Source organism: Nicotiana tabacum, chromosome 5, assembly GCF_000715075.1.
Source record: "Nicotiana tabacum cultivar K326 chromosome 5, ASM71507v2, whole genome shotgun sequence".
Classification (NCBI taxonomy): domain Eukaryota; kingdom Viridiplantae; phylum Streptophyta; class Magnoliopsida; order Solanales; family Solanaceae; genus Nicotiana; species Nicotiana tabacum.
This window is the reverse complement of record NC_134084.1, coordinates 23743388-23762899: the sequence shown is the minus strand read 5'-3', so window position 1 is coordinate 23762899 and position 19512 is coordinate 23743388.

Here is a 19512-nt window from a genome sequence, read left to right as displayed (position 1 = left end):
TCTGGGTGTATCCTTTGAAATCTAAATACCAAGCACTTGGCGTGTTTAAGGAATTTTCAGGCCTTAGTTGAGAGACAAAAGGGGAAGAAATTAAAATGTATTCGCACTGACAATGGTGGTGAATATTGTGGTCCCTTTGATAACTATTGTAAGGAACAAAGAATTTGTCATCAGAAAACTCCGTCCAAGATACCTCTATTGAATGGTTTGGCAGAGAGGATGAATAGAACTCTAGTTGAGAGAGTTAGATGCTTGCTTTCAGAGGCTAAACTTCCAAATACATTTTGGGCGGAAGCACTTAACACTGTTGCCTATGTTATAAATTTGTCTCCTGCTGTTATTTTGGATGGTGATGTCCCAGACAAAGTTTGGTTTGCCAAAGATGTTTCTTATGATCACCTGAGAGTTTTTGGGTGTAAAACTTGTGTGCATGTTCCTAAAGATGAGAGATCGAAACTGGATGTCAAAACTAAGCAGTGCATCTTTATCGGTTATGGTCAAGATGAGTTTGGGTATTATTTTTATGATCCAGTTGACAATAAACTTATTAGAAGTCGTGGTGCAATATTTTTGAAGACCAAACTATTGAAGATATTGACAAAGCTGAGAAGATAGATTCTCAGAGTAATGAGATCTTAGTTGATATTGATCCAGTTTCAATTGCTAAGGCACCTATTGCACATGAAGGAACCCAAGACAATGATAGAGATAATGATCAAGATCAAAATGATCATCATGGTGTAGATGTTATGGATGCTCCAGTTGATGAAGTTGTGGTTGATCAACAACCAATTCTTGCACATGTAACTACTTCGAATGCTCCTGAAACCTCTCTTAGAAGATCTACAAGGGAGAAACAAAAATCCATGCGTTATCCTCCTGATGAGTATGTACTTTTGACTGACATGGGAGAACCTGAGAGCTATGATGAAGCCATGCAAGATACTCACAAACATCAGTGGATAGACGCCTTGGAAGATGAGATGAAGTCACTCCATGAGAATGGCATATATGAGTTAGTGAAATTACCGAAAGGTAAGAGAAATTTATCTAACAAATGGATATTCAGAATAAAGCAAGATAACCATACCTCTGCGCCTAGATACAAGGCGAGTTAGTTGTTAAAGGTTTTGGCCAGAAGAAGGGAGTTGACTTTGATGAAATTTTCTCCCCTGTTGTGAAAATATCTTCTATTTGTGTGGTTCTAGGCTTAGCCGCAAGTCTAGATTTAGAGGTTGAGCAGATGGATGTCAAGATTGTTTTTCTTCATGGTGATTTAAATGATGAGATTTATATGGAGCAGCCTGAGGACTTCGTAATTAAGCTTGCAGATAAGCATGCGTATTACAGAAAATTGGCAGGCACGAAGCCTGTCAATAGTTCCTCTACTTGAAGACATATTTGGCCCCTTGGCTGGAGGGGGAGTTTGTTGGGCATATGCCCATATTGTCCGGCCAAAGATCTAATGGCCTAATCCTATTCTCTTTTGGTTTCCATTCCTATTCAGAATTGGATTCGGTTTTTATTGCTATTTTGAGTGGGTTTTGGCTTTAAGAAAAAACAACACTCATGATCTATAAATTGGACAACCTTGAAGAATTATTCTATGCTCATTGGTAGAAGTCTTTGTAAGACTTATACACATAAGAGTGATTTTTGAGAGAGCTTTCATCAAGAGAGAAGAGAGAAGAAAAGTATTTGTGTTGCTGCAAATTTTTATTCCGACAAGCCAACTTCAAATTACATTTTCTGATTCGTTAACCGTTGGATCGGGCTGATATTTTGACTGAATGTTTATAACATCTTGGTATTTGATGTGATTGGTGGAGATCAGAGTTGGTTGCTTGTAGCATCTGAATTTGAGCCTCAAACAACAGCTTCATTTTTGTGGATTCTCCTCTTTCTTCAATTGATTTGTTGTTGCTATTGTTGCTCCGTGTTTGACATTTGTTGTGTACCCAATTTGGAGAACTTTTGTAACCCTCTTATTGTTATAGTGGAGTTTTTGGATCTTTGTGATCCCGTAGTTTTTACCTTCGATTTGAGGGGGTTTCCACGTTAAAATTTCGTGTTCTTTACTTTCTTTATTTTCAGGGTTGCCTCTTCCTCGACATAACAAGTGGTATCAAAGCGAGGTTCATCTTGGTGGGTTCAGTTCTAGCTGCAACATATTTGACGATAATCGTGATTTTTGTCTGAGAAATTTGACCAGTGTGCTACGCATGTTGAGACAAACTTCGTGGTGGAGATTTGGAGATGCGACCTGTTAAAGTCTATGAGAAGAAGGTGGATCAAGTTTATTTTGCCAGAAAATTCAAGCCAAAGGGGAGAATTGTTAGGTGTTTGCCATAATTTTCTTATCATATTTGGTTTTCCTATTTGTTGAAGGAAAGGACCACATGTTTACCTTAATTGGGTTTTCCTTCTTGTAGAAGGAAATTACAAATCTCCAATATTTGGATGGTCCATTTTCTGGTAGGAAAAAGGTTTGGAGTTCTATAAATTGAAGATCTGTCCTTCTCATTCAGTAGCATCCACAATGTAATCATATAGGGTTTGAGAGTCGTGTTTAGGGGAAGAACTTTACGGGACAAGTGTTAGTGTGTCAGTTATGTTTGCATAGGAATCGTTGGGCGAGTTTTGAGTATTAGGTATGTCTAAGGAGCTAGTCGGACACTTGGAGCGTAAGCCTCACAAAATCACGTCCCATACGTGAGTCTTAGAGCGTTTTGCAAATGCCTCGCCCAGAGACGAGTTCCCCGATGAAAGGTTACTTACCTCAAATTACCTGCCTATAGGTACGAATCTAACCCAGAATTTTTACATGCATAACATTTAATAAAATCAAGCAATTTAACATTAAGATCTACGGATAAAAATGACAATACACAATACTAAAAAATAGTTAATCAATAAAAATTTACATACATAATGCATATCTCTCATTAACTAATTTAGTATAAACACTAGTGCGTATAAGTTTTTTTGATTTCTAACATCTATCAGCCATATGCTCATTTTTCCCCATTTACATATGTAGAAGTTCAGTCGTATAGTCTTTTTGGATATCATCAGTATTAAAAAAGGCAGTCCAATGTACAAATATCCCATATTCACACAGGGTCTTGTCATCTTTAAATTCTTGCCAAAAACATATTTAAATTCAAAACATGGTTTTGAAAAATTCTTCATGATAAGATTTGAATAAGGTGTAGAAGTCAACTTATTTTTGAAAGAATTTAACATGTTATAGTAGGCAATTTGTCTTATTTTCAGTATTATAAATCCTACTTTTAAAACATATATATATATATATATATATATATTTTGAGTAACCTGATAACATAAAAATATTCTAAATAATCTGATAGAGTAAAAGTACTTTTACATCAATGTTCCTTACATTCAAACACACTCTTAACCCAAACAGACTCTTTTGCTAAATTAGTGTATTTGGGAAAACAATTTTATGCTCCCCCCCCCCCCAATTTATCTCCTTTCTTACATATCTTTAACTGTGAGAACTTATGGTATTAAAGATATCATAATATGTGTCGCACCTCCTTTTTACCGCGCCCGCCGGACGCGTGGGGAGTTTTCTCCAATTGAAGGACAGTCGAAACGGGATTTATTTAATCATTTAAGAGTCGCCACCTGGGAATTTTAAGGCGTCCCAAGTCACCAATTTTAATCCCTGAATCGAGGAGAATATGACTCTGTTTATTATTCTGCGAACCAGAAATCCTGAGTAAGGAATTCTGTTAATCCGGAAGAAGGTGTTACGCATTTCCGAATTCCGTGGTTCTAGCACGGTCGCTTAACTGTTTTTATTATTGGCTTAATTATCTTGATTTTTATTAAATATATTGATGTTACATGATTTTACTACCGCTTATTCTTATTGTGATTGAAAACCCTTCTTTGATTCGAATTACGCGTACGTATATTCGTGTTATAAATTTAAAAATGCGGAATTGTGTCACGCGTACGTGTACACAATAACTTTTGATAATATATTTATTAAGCAATCATTTTTTTTTCGAGATTGTGCTGAATCAAGAATATTTGTTTTTTCTTAAATATTGAACCGCACATCGCGGATTTTTATGAAATTAATTTAACGCCTTTGGAAAAATCCTTTTATTAAATATTCGCTCGAAATTGCGCGTACGCATAATCCGAATTTTGCTTTTTAAAAAAAAAAATATAATCAGGGTACGCGAACGTATCCCTAATTGCGCGAAATATTTGCAATGATATTAGGGATTTTTCCACAAATTGTTTATTATATTATGAGAAATCTTCATTTAAGATATCCTTTAATTCTTGGAAAAGAATCCACAATTTATTAAATGTTGCCCATTGATTATAATTTCCGAATATAAATTATATTCACTCCAACTATTCAAATTCAAAGGACAGAATAAAAATATGATTAATACTATCTTTAAAACAAATATGACATATATATGTATATGCCAAAGAATAAATTGCATATGAAACTGAAAATGAATGATTCATAAAGGGAAGAAATATTTTCCAAGAATTTTTATTATTTACTTAATGCAATTTCTATTTTTTGCTTACCATTGATTTAAAGTGTTGCAATCTGTACATGTACATCTCAACTTATTCTCATATATTCGTTTTTAATCGAATAGGCGAAATTATTATAATTGATTCTGCTTATGGTTAAACGTAAATGTATATATAATCAACCCTTGTTACTAACTTTCACATTATAACCTCCTAGGCCATTTGTTATTTTAAGAAAGAGAACAAATCTACCTAATTGACTTAATAAAGTAATATTGCCTACAACATTATTCACCCTGTTTCGACGTTTGCAAACATAATGGGGAATAATAATGCAACTTCCAACTATTGGTGTTAACCATAATCATTATTATGCCATATATGAATTAAGTACAATCAATCATCGTCGCCTTAATCCACAACCAAACAATCGAAATACACTAACCACTCATTTCTTTATATTCCCGGACTACTTTATACCTGTCTAACAATGTCGTAAGACTTAATTAATAACCAACCTCATGCCATATTCCCTATCTTAACAATTCAACCATAACTATACCTTAATGAAATTCTGGAATAGATAAAATTATTACAATACTTGTATGAATTTCAAAGAAAAATGATCAACTGATAATTAACATGTCCAGCATACCTCTATATGAAATAACATGAAACAAAACTGAAATTTGTAATAACAAACTTAGATAAATGGAAAAATAGAACTGCAACTCAAACTTCATTGATTTATCATGCCGAATCTCTTTCCAACATAGAATTTAAGAAGATATGTACCTGGAAATGGAGGTATAAGGAGTAAATTTCGGTAGTAGCAGCAGTAACAAATTCAACAGAATAGCAGTATTTCCACAGATTTGAGCGATAATACGACCCGAGGAAACCAGATGCACAATACAGTATTTTAAAAGACACTTCAGATTTTAACTGAACAGTGGAATCACATAAAGTTGAACAGATTCAACAAAAGAACAACATTTCAGATTTCAGTTTCTTTTCAGTTTCAAATTCCCATTTTTTCTGATTTTCTGTTTCTGCTGCTGTATCTGTGTGTGAGTGTGTATGTGAGTGTTCTATTTTCTATTTCCTTTACTATTTTTTCTTTCTTCTCAGATTTCTGTTTTTCTCTCAAAATCTGCCTTTTCAGATTTTTTTCTCCTCCAAAAATCTCTTAAAGTCTCCCTCTTTTAAGCTGTCCAGCTCCCTGTATTTATACAGGGTTGGTCTTTATTTTTTAAAGTGCTTCTTGGACCCCCTTCTTCTTTTAAAATCAAAAAGTTCCATTAAAACTGCTTTTGAATAAATTAAATGATCCTATCCTGATTTTAAGCAGCCCCATTACCCTTTGTTCCCCATTAGTATCATTAACTAATAGCCATTAACATACCACTTTCAGCCCTCTATTATTATCAAATTACCCTACTGCTTTTATCCCAGAAATACTACTGTGATCACTATTATTACTGCCTTAAATACAAAATCGTAACAGAATTTACAAAACAGATTTAAAAATCTGTTCAAACTTAATTATCAACCTGATTTAACACAGCTATAACCAATTCTCTTAGGTTCTGGACTGAATCCTAAGAATGTAAACATTCTATCACAATTACATCTAATCATCATTTGTAAACTTGAACTCAAACTTGACAATATTACACTGAGTTCAGCATAATAATGCAAACTGAACTTATAATTGAACTAAGATCAAACATACACAGGAGCATTGTCAATATACTGACAATGCCCTGTTCAGAAAACAACATATACAGCATACATTTGAATTCACTGATTCACAAACAAACATGATTTAATTGACGAGTATTAATCAGTTGACTATTTACAACATTTGTCAATAATTAGTCTAAAACAATAGAAGCAGACTGTTTTAGTCAGCATTTTCAGAAATGAAAATTCGTAATATAACTAATCGACAAACTTAATCGAGTCGATTACACACATTGTAAACAATCATAACCAACAGAAACATTTCACTTTAGAAATCAAGTAGACGGGTAGGGAACAGTATAACAATAAAAGATGGGAAAATTATACAGACTAAAACAAACACAAAAATACATGTATAATACACAAAATAAATAGAAAAAATACCTTTGAATCTTCAATTTTATTCCGACTCGAACTCAACTTGGATTTCGGATTTTTTGTTTTAAATCAAACAGACCTTAGTCGAAGTATTTTCCACTGAAAATACTTCGACTAAGGTCGATTAAACCTCAATCTTCATTTAATATGAACGGAATCCAAAAGTTTGGTATTTTTAGGGTTTCAGGTTCTTGGATCTTAAATCCGATCATTTCCGGGCAGATTCGAAGGGAACCAAACATGATACAAGGGTGAGGGTAGCCTAGGGGTCATTTGGTGTTAGTTTGAAACGGATCTGAGTTTGTTCTTGTTTGGTTCGAATCTTCAAAAGAAGATTCGAGAAGTTCAGAACTGATTCGAGCCAAACAAACAACAGATCCATACTCAGGATGACTAGGGGAAGCTATGGTGTTAACTAGGTGCTGTTTGGTTTTGATCTGAACTTGGCTCGAATCTTCAAATGAAGATTCGAGAACCTTCAGGGAGATTCGAACCAAGCAGATAACATATTTGGATAGAGGAGGTTCAGGGGGTTCTGGGGTGTTATTTTGGTGACCAACGGCGTTGATGCCGCCGGGTTTCAGGCGAAGGGGAATAGGGGCGGCTAGGGTTAGGGGTCTGTTTGGGAAGACGATGAACAGGAGAGGATGGGGGGGGGGGTGTTTAGTTAGGGGCCGGGGTAAGGGTTTGGGACTTATATAGGGGTGGGGTGGATTGATATCGTCCGTCCGATCAAGTAAGATGAAGGGCCAGGATTAATTCATTAAACCAAACGACGTCGTTTGGTTTAAAGTTGGGGTCGGACTGAATCGGGTCAATGGATCGGGTAAGGGTCTTGGGTTAGGGTGATGAAATCTTGGCCGTTAGTTGGATTTAATCCAACGGCCCTTGATGAGAGGTGACCAAACGACGTCGTTTGGTTCTGGCTTTGAATTGGACCGGACAGACTGTTTGGATTGGGCTGACAGGGGGGGGGGGGTAAATTGATTTGGGCCTGGATTTTAATCCAGGTCCAATCTTTACAACTTGTATATATTTTTTATTTATTGATTTTATTAATTAATAAAATCCTAATTAAAAATAAAAACAAAATTATCATTACAATAATATTAACTATAATATAATTTTAACTTCACAAAAATATATTAATTACTCTATAACAATTATTTAACACATAGACAAAACATCAATCACACAGTGAAACATTTGAAAATAGAACTAACGCATATTTTTTTTTATTTTATTTAAATTATCTTTTAAAATGCATAATTATATCCTATATGCATGCAACATGTATTTTATTTTATTTTTCATTTTATCATGACAAAGTAAACATTTACGGACATAAACAAATATTTAACACCACGCAAATTCAGAAATTACACAGTAAAAGAAATTTATTTTATTATTTTGGAGTAGTTTTTCGTAAGGCAAAAATCTCGTGCTCACAGCTGCCCCTCTTTGTGCGGAAACTCGAAGAGTTTTCGTGCAAAGATAAAGTGAGCGGATACGAGCGATTTTTGCCCGTTCGAATACTCCGTGGGAAGCATTTTTAGAAAGATTTGACCGAACCTCTGCTTCAAAGGTTTCCTACATATCCTTGGCTATAAAGGAATCAGGTCAATGTAGTTCGGGAAGTTTTGGGTAGCTGGGACTACCGTGGGACTGCGATGTTACTGTTGTTTCGTGCTGTTTTTACTGCTTGCTGACCTCCTTATTACACCTTACTTTAAAGGAAATACAAAAATTAAACTAGATTATGGTACAGGAATTATAAAAATCTTATCTAGATCATGCCCTTGCGTTTCTTGTTGTTTTGATATCTTGGTGACTCTTGGGCATTTGGCTTATTCCGTATTCTCTTTCATTATGTCCCGTATTTTCTTTTGGGACTCTTGTTGTTTCTTGCTGGGGATTCTGTTGGACTCCTCTGCTTTATTGATTCTAAGTGTGCTCCTTTTTCATATGAGTGGGCTTTTGATTTCAACATTTCGATTTCATTCCCTCGTTCTTCAGGTGGGTGCCTTGACTGCTTCTTTTCATTCTTCATCCTCATTCTCCAGGTGGACGCCTGACTTCTTTAATTTCTTTATACTCATTCTCCAGGTGGACGCCTGACTTCTTTAATTTCTTTGTCCTCATTCTCCAGGTGGACGCCTGACTTCTTCAATTCTTCATCCTCATTCTCCAGGTGGACGCCTGACTTCTTTAATTCTTCATCCTCATTCTCCAGGTGGACGCCTGACTTCTTTAATTCTCATCCTCATTCTCCAGGTGGACGCCTGACTTCTTTAATTCTCATCCTCATTCTCCAGGTGGACGCCTGACTTCTTTAATTTCTTTATCCTCATTCTCCAGGTGGACGCCTGACTTCTTTAATTTCTTTATCCTCATTCTCCAGGTGGACGCCTGACTTCTTTAATTCTTTGTCCTCATTCTCCAGGTGGACGCCTGACTTCTTTAATTCTCATCCTCATTCTCCAGGTGGACGCCTGACTTCTTTAATTCTCATCCTCATTCTCCAGGTGGACGCCTGACTTCTTTAATTTCTTTATCCTCATTCTCCAGGTGGACGCCTGACTTCTTTAATTTCTTTATCCTCATTCTCCAGGTGGACGCCTGACTTCTTTTTAACTTCTTCATCCTCATTCTCCAGGTGGACGCCTGACTTCTTTAATTCTTTATCCTCATTCTCCAGGTGGACGCCTGACTTCTTCTTTTCTCATCCTCATTCTCCAGGTGGACGCCTGATTTCTTTAATTCTCATCCTCATTCTCCAGGTGGACGCCTGACTTCTTTAATTCTTCATCCTCATTCTCCAGGTGGACGCCTGACTTCTTCTTTTCTTCATCCTCATTCTCCAGGTGGACGCCTGACTTCTTCTTTTCTCATCCTCATTCTTCAGGTGGACGCCTGATTTCTTTAATTCTCATCAGGTATTTCCTGACACAAATATTGTATTTGCCCCTGTTTTAAATCAAAGAAAACTTCGTTAGTTTAAAGTAGGGTGGTTGACTGGGGTATTCTTGCCGATGGTGATGCTTCTCTTCATTTCTCTTTGTTGCTTTGGAATGGTTGAAAAGACTGTTTTGTCCTTGTAATTGATTCTTGACTATAGGATTCTCCTCTGTATGTTTTCCTTCAAAACCTTTTAACTGTAATCATATGTCCCTTCTGACTTTGCTGATCCACTTTCGATTTCACCTTTCTTACACCCATATCTTTTATCTCCCACCTTTCGTGGCCGTATTTTGTAACCTTGAATCTTGGTAGTATATCTTGACATTCCTTCTTATTTGTTTGGAATAAAACTTATCTCAAAGCTTTTAGAAAAGTAAGATTATTAGTGACGAAACACGTTGATTTCGACAATTATAGAATGAAAAGAAAAATCCAATTTTGGATGACTGTTGGAGCAAGAATGAAAACTTATCTGATTGGAGTTACTGGCACCAATGATCATGGTATGCATTTCGGATTAATCAACCCAGTCTTTTAATCAATCTCCTTTCAATTGTCTCTTTTTTTTGTTTTTGCCAAAACTTCCATAACCCAACTTCATTTTTCATTTCACAGACCTGTTGGACTTGCAAAGTCTTAAAGAGTTTTCACTGATAAGCTTTCCTTATTTGTTCATTTTTTTCACTTCCTTTTCGCCTTATGGTGCCTACGAAGGTTTTCACCAATAAGACTCTCTCATTTTACTTTTCTCTCAACTTCTGTCGCCTTATGGTGCCCGTGTGGGTTTTCACCTATAAGACTCTCTCGTTTTTACTTTCTTTTCTCATTTGTACCAGAGTGTTATGAACCATCTTCATTTGCTTGACTTAACATTTTTCTAAGATTGGTCGAAAGGTCTTTCTAGTATGGGGTTAGAAATGGAAAAGCTAAACAATTTTGGTATGTGTTTAAAATTACAACTCTTGGAATCTCTCTTATGTCCAATACAATTCTTGCCCCAGTTCCTTGATTGGGGTCGCTTGATGTTTCTTTTTGTGCACATTTTATGTATATTGTGCACCCTATGACCGAGCCGTAAAGCGCCTACGTATCCTTCTTTGAGGAATCAGGTCAAACGTAGTTCACCAAATAATAGTGATGATTTTTTTTCAATTTCTTTTTTGATTGATTCCAAGAGAGGGTAGGAAAGAAACAAGTATGGCTCAAAGGGGAAGCAAATGGTATAGTGTTTGGGTAGCAGAATAAATTGCCTTTGTCATTCCAATCTTCGAAATAATGCTAAATACAAATATTCAAAAATTCATGCATAATATCTCTTTACCGCGTCAGAATTGATCGCGATGTCTATGCACTTGCCTTCAATGTCTGTTAAGCATAGTGCACCATTCGATAATACTCTGGTCACAATGAATGGTCCTTGCCAATTCGGGGCAAATTTGCCTTTTGCTTCAACCTGATGTGGAAGAATATGTTTCAGCACATGCTGACCTACTTCAAATTTCTGGGGACGTACCCTTTTGTTGTATGCTCTTTCTATTCTTCTTTGATATAATTGACCATGGCATACTGCGGTCAGTCGTTTTTCATCAATCAAGTTTAACTGTTCCAGACGGGTTTTGACCCATTCATCATCATCAATCTTTGCTTCGGCGATGATCCGAAGGGAAGGAATCTCAACTTCTGCAGGAATTACTGCTTCAGTGCCATATACCAACAAATAAGGAGTGGCTCCTACTAAAGTGCGAATAGTAGTGCGGTATCCCAATAATGCAAATGGTAACTTTTCATGCCATTGTTTTGAACCTTCTACCATTTTCCGAAGTATCTTCTTTATGTTTTTGTTGGCTGCTTCTACTGCTCCATTCGCCTTGGGCCGATATGGGGTAGAGTTGCGATGTGTAATCTTAAACTGTTGACATACTTCCTTCATTAGGTTGCTATTAAGATTAGCACCGTTATCTGTGATGATCACCTTCGGGATTCCGAATCGACATATGATATTTGAGTGGACAAAATCGACCACAGCTTTCTTGGTCACTGATTTGAATGTCTTGGCCTCAACCCATTTGGTAAAATAATCAATAGCTACCAGAATGAACCTGTGCCCATTGGATGCTGCCGGCTCAATTGGTCCAATCACATCCATGCCCCAGGCAACGAATGGCCATGGTGCCGACATTGTGTGCAACTCGGATGGTGGAGAATGAATCAAATCTCCGTGTATTTGGCATTGATGGCACTTGCGCACAAAACTGATACAATCTCGCTCCATGGTAAGCCAATAGTAACCAGCTCGGAGGATTTTCTTTGCCAACACATATCCACTCATGTGGGGTCCGCAAACTCCTGAATGTACTTCAGACATGACAGCTGTAGCTTGTCTGACATCTATGCATCTTAATAATCCAAGATTTGGTGTTCTTTTATACAAAACTCCTCCGCTTAAGAAGAATCCATTTGCTAATCGCCTAATGGTCCTCTTTTGATCTCCTGTGGCTTGTGCGGGATATATCCCCATTCTGATATACTCCTTGATGTCGTGGAACCATGGTTCACCATCAAATTCTTCTTCAACCATATTGCAATAAGCGTGTTGATCGTGGACTTGAATATGTATCGGATCTACATAAGCTTTGTCCGGATGGTGCAACATTGATGCCAGGGTAGCCAATGCATCGGCCACCTCATTATGGATTCTTGGAATATGTTGGAATTCCACTGATTGAAACCGCTGACAAAGATCATGTAGACATTGTCGGTATGGGATGAGCTTCAAGTCTCGGGTTTCCCATTCTCCTTGAATTTGATGTACCAAAAGATCCGAATCTCCCATGACTAAAATTTCTCGGATACCCATGTCTGCGGCTAGCCTTAACCCCAAAATGCAAGCTTCATATTCAGCCATATTATTGGTGCAATAAAATTGCAATTGAGCCGTAACAGGATAGTGATTCCCTGTTTCAGAAATGATTACAACTCCTATTCCGACTCCTTTCATGTTAGCGGCTCCATCAAAGAAAAGTTTCCAGCCAGGTTTTTCAATTTGTTCCACCTCGTCGATATGCATTGTTTCTTCATCAGGAAAATAAGTCTTCAACGGCTCATATTCCTCATCGACCGGGTTTTCGGCTAAATGATCGGCCAGTGCTTGAGCCTTCATTGCAGTTCGAGTCACATAGATGATGTCGAATTCTGTGAGCAATATCTGCCACTTTGCAAGCCTTCCCGTTGGCATAGGCTTTTGAAAAATGTATTTCAATGGATCCAACCGAGAAATGAGGTAAGTAGTGTAGGATGACAAATAGTGTTTCAATTTTTGAGCTACCCATGTTAGGGCGCAACATGTCTTTTCCAGATGAGTATACTTAACCTCATAAGCTGTGAACTTCTTGCTAAGGTAGTAGATAGCCTGTTCTTTTCTGCCAGTGAGGTCATGTTGCCCCAATACACAACCAAATGAATTTTCCAAAACCGTCAAGTAAAGAATCAAAGGTCTTCCTGGCTCTGGCGGGACCAACACGGGTGGTTTTGATAAGTACCCTTTTATCTTATCGAACGCTTCTTGACACTCATTGGTCCATTTGACCGCAACATCCTTTTTCAACAATTTGAAAATTGGCTCACAAGTCGTTGTGAGCTGAGCAATAAACCTGCTGATATAATTCAATCTTCCCAACAAACTCATTACTTCAGTTTTGTTCCTGGGAGGTGGTAATTCTTGGATGGCTTTGATTTTTGAGGGGTCTAGCTCGATGCCTCGTCGACTGACTATGAATCCCAGCAACTTTCCGGATGGAACTCCAAATGCGCATTTGGCAGGGTTAAGCTTGAGGTTGTACCTGCGAAGTCTTAAGAAGAACTTCCTCAAATCTCCAACGTGGTTGGCCTGATGTTTTGATTTTATGATCACATCATCCACGTACACCTCAATTTCCTTGTGTATCATATCATGAAACACTGTGGTCATTGCTCTCATATAGGTTGCCCCGACGTTCTTTAAACCGAATGGCATTACCCGATAGCAATAAGTTCCCCATGGTGTGATGAATGCCGTCTTTTCTGCATCTTCTTCATCCATTAGAATTTGATGATACCCGGCATAACAATCCACGAAAGACCCTATATCATGCTTGGCACAATTGTCGATCAAAATATGGATATTGGGTAATGGGAAATTATCCTTTGGACTTGCTTTGTTGAGATTGCGATAGTCGACGCATACTTTTATTTTGCCATCTTTCTTTGGTACAGGAACGACATTAGCCAACCAAACAGGATATCGAGTGACTCGAATGACCTTTGCTTCCAATTGTTTGGTGATTTCTTCCTTAATTCTCATACTCATATCAGGCTTGAATTTTCTCAGCCTCTGCTTGACAGGAGGCACCGTTGGATCGGTGGGCAATTTGTGGACCACCAAATCAGTGCTCAGGCCCGGCATGTCGTCATACGACCATGCAAAAACATCTTTGAATTCTATGAGTGCTTTAATTAACTCTTCTCGGATCTTTGGTTCCAGATGGACACTTATTTTATTTTCCCGGACATTACTCGTGTCCCCTATATTGACGTCCTCGGTATCACTCAAGTTAGGTTTGATTTTTTCCTCAAAGTGAATTAACTCTTTACTAATCTCTTCAAAAACCTCATCTTCATCATATTCTGATTCATAATCACAATTTATTTCTTGAATTAATATTTCGGAACCAGATTGATTTTTAAGACTGGGCTGAAGATTCCTCATGCATGCCATATCACTAGAGCCAGCGTAAAAGGAACTGTACAGAAAAGAAGAAAAAGAAAAGAAAGCTATTAGGAATGATAATAAAAAGGAAACTGTTTTTTATTGGATGATGAAAGATAACAAGGTTTTGCACACTTCAAACCAACTGTAAGATAAACTTTGGGATTACAACCTTGAAATAACCCAAACAAACTGAAAGAAAATCAAAATAAACTACCAAGACTCCTTTCGAATTGGGAGAGGAGTGGCTTTCCAATTATTGAGCTTTGTTTCTGGCCCAACGAATTGAACTTCTGCGTTGCTACACCCTTCTTCGCTTTCCAACATATTCACATCACTAAATAATTTCTCGAACCTTTCAATTAATTCCTTCTCAGGATTGACCCGGGATTTAGAAATTGTTGTTGTCGGGCGACTTTTAGCGCCGGTCTTGACAAAAGACTTTGACAGATGTGGTACTGGTTTTGGAAGAACCCATGCTTGGTGTTTCAACTTCCTAGTCCTTATCACGTCATTGGCAGTGGGTATGAACCCCAAACCGAATGTTCCCCAGTTCTCGGGGAGAGATACTGGTTGTACAATTCCTTGTAGAGATAAGCCCAGACCTTTGCCGAGTGTAAAGCCATTCTTTAACATTTCATAAGCTACCATGATTGATGCAGAAGATATCTTTGGATTCGGAAGGTATTTCCCTTCTGGAATTTTCTCTATCGACACCGTGTCTGACACTTGGTATACCCATGGTCCCTGGTTATTTTCTGTTTCCTCGAACGATACAATGATACTGCTGTGAGCATTTAAACTTTCTTCTCCATGCACGACTATTTCTTGATGATCCCATTCAAACTTGACAGCCTGATGTAGTGTTGACGGGACTGCTTTAGCAGCATGGATCCATGGTCGACCCAACAACAAGTTGTAAGAAACAGTTATGTCCAACACTTGGAATTCCATTGTGAATTCAACTGGCCCTATAGTTAGTTCCAACACTATGTCGCCAAATGAATCTCTGCTTCCACCGTCAAACCCCCGCACACAGATACTATTCTTCTGGATCCTCTCCTCTTTAATTTTTAATTTGTTTAAAGTGGAGAGAGGGCATATGTTTGCACTTGACCCATTGTCAACCAATACACGGGTTACTACGGAGTTTTCACATTTCACGGTGAGGTAAAGAGATCTGTTGTGCTCGGTACCTTCCACAGGTAATTCATCATCCGCAAATGTAATTCTGTTTGTCTCAAAGATTCTGTTGGCTATTTTTCCCAAATGATTTACAGAGATCTTTTCAGGAACATGAGCCTCATTCAGGATTTTCATCAAAGCCAGACGGTGCTCCTCTGAATGGATCAGTAATGACAACAATGAAATTTGAGCGGGGGTCTTCTTTAATTGATCCACAACAGAATAATCATGGAGTTTCATTTTTCTTAAAAACTCCTCTGCCTCTTCTTCCGTCACAGCTCTCTTTGTTGGCGTTAGATTGTTTTTAGTTTTTCTCAACTCTTCGGGAGTAAAACATCTTCCCGAACGTGTCAAGCCTTGCACCTCACACACTTCTTCCTTGATTTCTTTGCCCTTGTACATTATAGTCACCCGTTCATAGTTCCATGGGATGGCTTTGTTGTTGACGACCGGCAGCTGGACTACAAGTGCAATAATAACCTGATCTGTACGGGCTCCTTCCACAAATATAATGGGTTTGTTAGCAACCCCTGGTACTACCACTTTCGGCCTTTCTTGTTTTGCGGCAACTTTGCTCGATGATGCCTCATCGACTATCATAGACGGTTCATCACCATTTTTGTTCTGCTTAGACACCGGCTTCTCCTCCATTAACTGCTTATATGGCTTGGTTTCATGAGTCTTGATCATCATGACAGTTTGTGACGGCTTCTTTGTCTCTCCATCAGCTTGTATGATTTCTATCATGTTAGCCTCTTGATGGGCTGACATTGGATTTCTATTGATATTTGGAGCTTCGGGGGTTTGAACCTCGATTTTATTAGTATCAATCAGCTCTTGTATTGCATTTTTCAAATGCCAACATTTCTCCGTATCATGGCCTGGCGCACCGGAGCAATATTCACAGCTAATGGTGTAATCCAGATTCTTTGGTGGAGGATTGGGTAGTTTGGATTGTATTGGTCTCAGCATGTCTAGCTGTCTCAGCCTGTGGAACAGACTAGTGTAAGACTCTCCCAATGGAGTGTAAGTTTTCTTTTTCTGTTCCCTTTCTCCCCTGAATGCTGGCCTAGGCCTGAAACTTGGTCCGGGATAGGCTCGTGGGTAAGTATTTGGTGTGACAGGAGCACGCCAATTGGTGTGAACAGGTGGCTGATTGTATGCTTGAGCATGGTTAATGGAAAAATGAGGTTCTGAAGGGTGATAGTAGTTTTGGGATGAATCATGGTGGTAAGCTGATTGGCGAGGTCGTTGTTGATTGTAGTAAAGCGGTGAACCTTTGGGTTCAGGCCAAATTCCTGAGTCAACTACCGCCGCTTCCTCCCTCTTCTTTCTGCCGATTCCTCCTACCCCGCCTTGAATAGCTTGAGTAGTTGCCTTAATTGCTGAATAGCTCATAATTTTATTTGTTTTGAGGCCTTCTTCCACCATACCTCCCATCTTCACTACTTCGTTGAATGATTTCCCAACGGCTGAAACCAAATGGGCATAGTAAGTCGGTTCCAAGGCTTGTAGGAAGTAGTCTACCATTTCGCTCTCCTTCATAGGAGGATCCACTCTTGCTGCCTGTTCTCTCCACCGAAAACCATACTCTCTGAAACTCTCATTGTGTTTCTTCTCAAATTTGGTCAAAGATAATCGATCTGGGATGATTTCCAGATTGTATTGGAAATGGTATGCGAATGCCTGTGCCAGGTCATCCCAGGTGTACCATCTTCCATGGTCCTGGCGTGTATACCACTCCAAAGCTGATCCGCTTAGACTTTGACTGAAGTATGCCATTAATAATTCATCCTTTCCCCCAGCTCCTCGCATCTTGCTACAAAAACCCCTTAAGTGGGCTACTGGGTCGCCGTGCCCGCTGTATATGTCAAATTTGGGCATCTTGAAGCCAACTGGCAATTGTACATTAGGGAATAAGCATAAATCTTTGTATGCTACACTGACTTGCCCCCCTAATCCCCGCATGTCTCGGAACGATTGTTCTAGACTTTTGACCTTCCTGAACATCTCTTCTTGTTCAGCATTTTTGGATGGCTTGTCAATTTCGGTTGGGAGATCAAAATGATGAGTGGCTGAATGAATTTCGGAGGCTTTGAGGGTGGGCTCTGGAGGGTAATAGTGGTTGTCCTGGGCCTGGAATGTAGGCTCACTAGGAGATTTGTGGAATGTAGCAGGGGGAGGTGCTACAAAAACAGGAGTCATAGTTGGAGAAAAGTACGGAACTGGTTTTGGAGGTGGAGACTGTGGTGTCTGGGAGGTGGTGCCTCGGTAGTGCTGGTAAATGGGGAAGTTTGGGGATAATTCAGTGGTGATATTATCCTGAGTTTGAGTCTTTGATGGAGCAGGGTTATTTGGGTAAGATGGGGGTAACTGTCCTGTAGACCAAGCTTGGTACATCTCAGCCATTTGCTGCTTGAGCTTAAACATCTCTTCTTTCATTTTCCCGACATCCATCTCTTCTATCTCCATACCTGTGTCAACATCTGGGATAGACATACTTTCGGGTATCGGTCCTTTTGATCTTGTGTGATAGTGATAATATGCCAGTATACTCTTTAGAGAAACTAACTGCTTGAATTCTGGAAATGGACAAACTTGTTAGTTCTGAGAGTTTAACACATATATAATCGCACGTTGAGATGCAATGCTCTTAGACAAATAATCCCTTTCTATTATGCATTTGCTCGGCTGCTTGTGTCGTCCCAGCCTTCTTGAAATTTTTATTGTTATTCATTTTTATTTATTATATATATCTTTTATCGTGGTGGTCGAATCTGAGAGATTGCCTACGTATCATGCTCTTACATGAATCAGACCTTGCGTAGTTCGGACCAAAGGCAATCACTTTTATTCATTACACAAAGATGGAATTACATTTGAAAACTTTAAGAAAATGGCTTGAAAACACACACACTTAAATCAAAATAAAGATACAATTCTTAACATCTCACAATGTGCCCCACTTTCCACTTTTGTTGTCAAATATTGGGTTATCTGCTCAATGTGGTGCTTGACCCGGATGGCCTCCCAGCGTTCGATACATCCTTTCCAACTCCATTGCTAGATGACGAGCAAAAGTGGGCGCATGCTCTGTAAACGCTTCATAATCCATTCCTTGGCAGTTTACATAACTTTGAGATGTGAAGACTGCCAGGTCGTGGATTTGTGCCCTGAAACCTTGGAGACGTTGGTCTTGGTCTTGTAATTGCTGCTGACGAGTGGTGGCTATATCTCTGACACGGTTTTCACGATCTAGAGCTGATTCTAATAGAGCTCGGAGTCTGGCCTGCTCTAATCTTGCTTGCGATCTTTCCCTGTCGAGGTCTGCTTGTTGATATTCTATGTTGCATCTTCTTGCCTCTTCTAGTTGTGCACGAAGCTGGTCTTCTGATCGCATCCAATAATCTTTTTCCTTCTTGAATTGGGCCTTGTCTTTTTCGGATTGTCTATCTTGGCGTTCTTTGTTAGCTCTGGCTTCTTCGTTTAATTGTTGGATCCTTTCTTTTGCCTTGCTCAATTCCCTTTCATTTTCCGCAAGAATGGAATCATAATCTTGCATTTTTTCAAAGAGATTGGCGATGGTTTTTTGATCCTTCCAGCTCCTCTTTGGCGTTTCAGAAACTCTTTTCATTTTTTGTAATCGAGCATGAAGATTTTCATTCTCACAAGCTAGACTCTTTTTCTCGCCCTCGGCTTCTTGTGCTTGCAAATCTTTCTCCAAACTGAGGCTTCTTAAATTTTCTTTTAGGGCATGGATAGTTTCTTTGTACCCTTTTTCTTTTTCTCCCCAGATCAACCGCTCTTGGATTTTGTCATTGAAGTTTTGAACATGGGGTCTTTTTGTTGGCCTTTTTAGCTCAGGTTCTGGTACATTATCCACGCGAGACCGTTTTTCAAACCACCTTGCATATCCAGGATTTATCTCACCCTTTGTAGTGTCTAGGACTTGAGTACCGCTT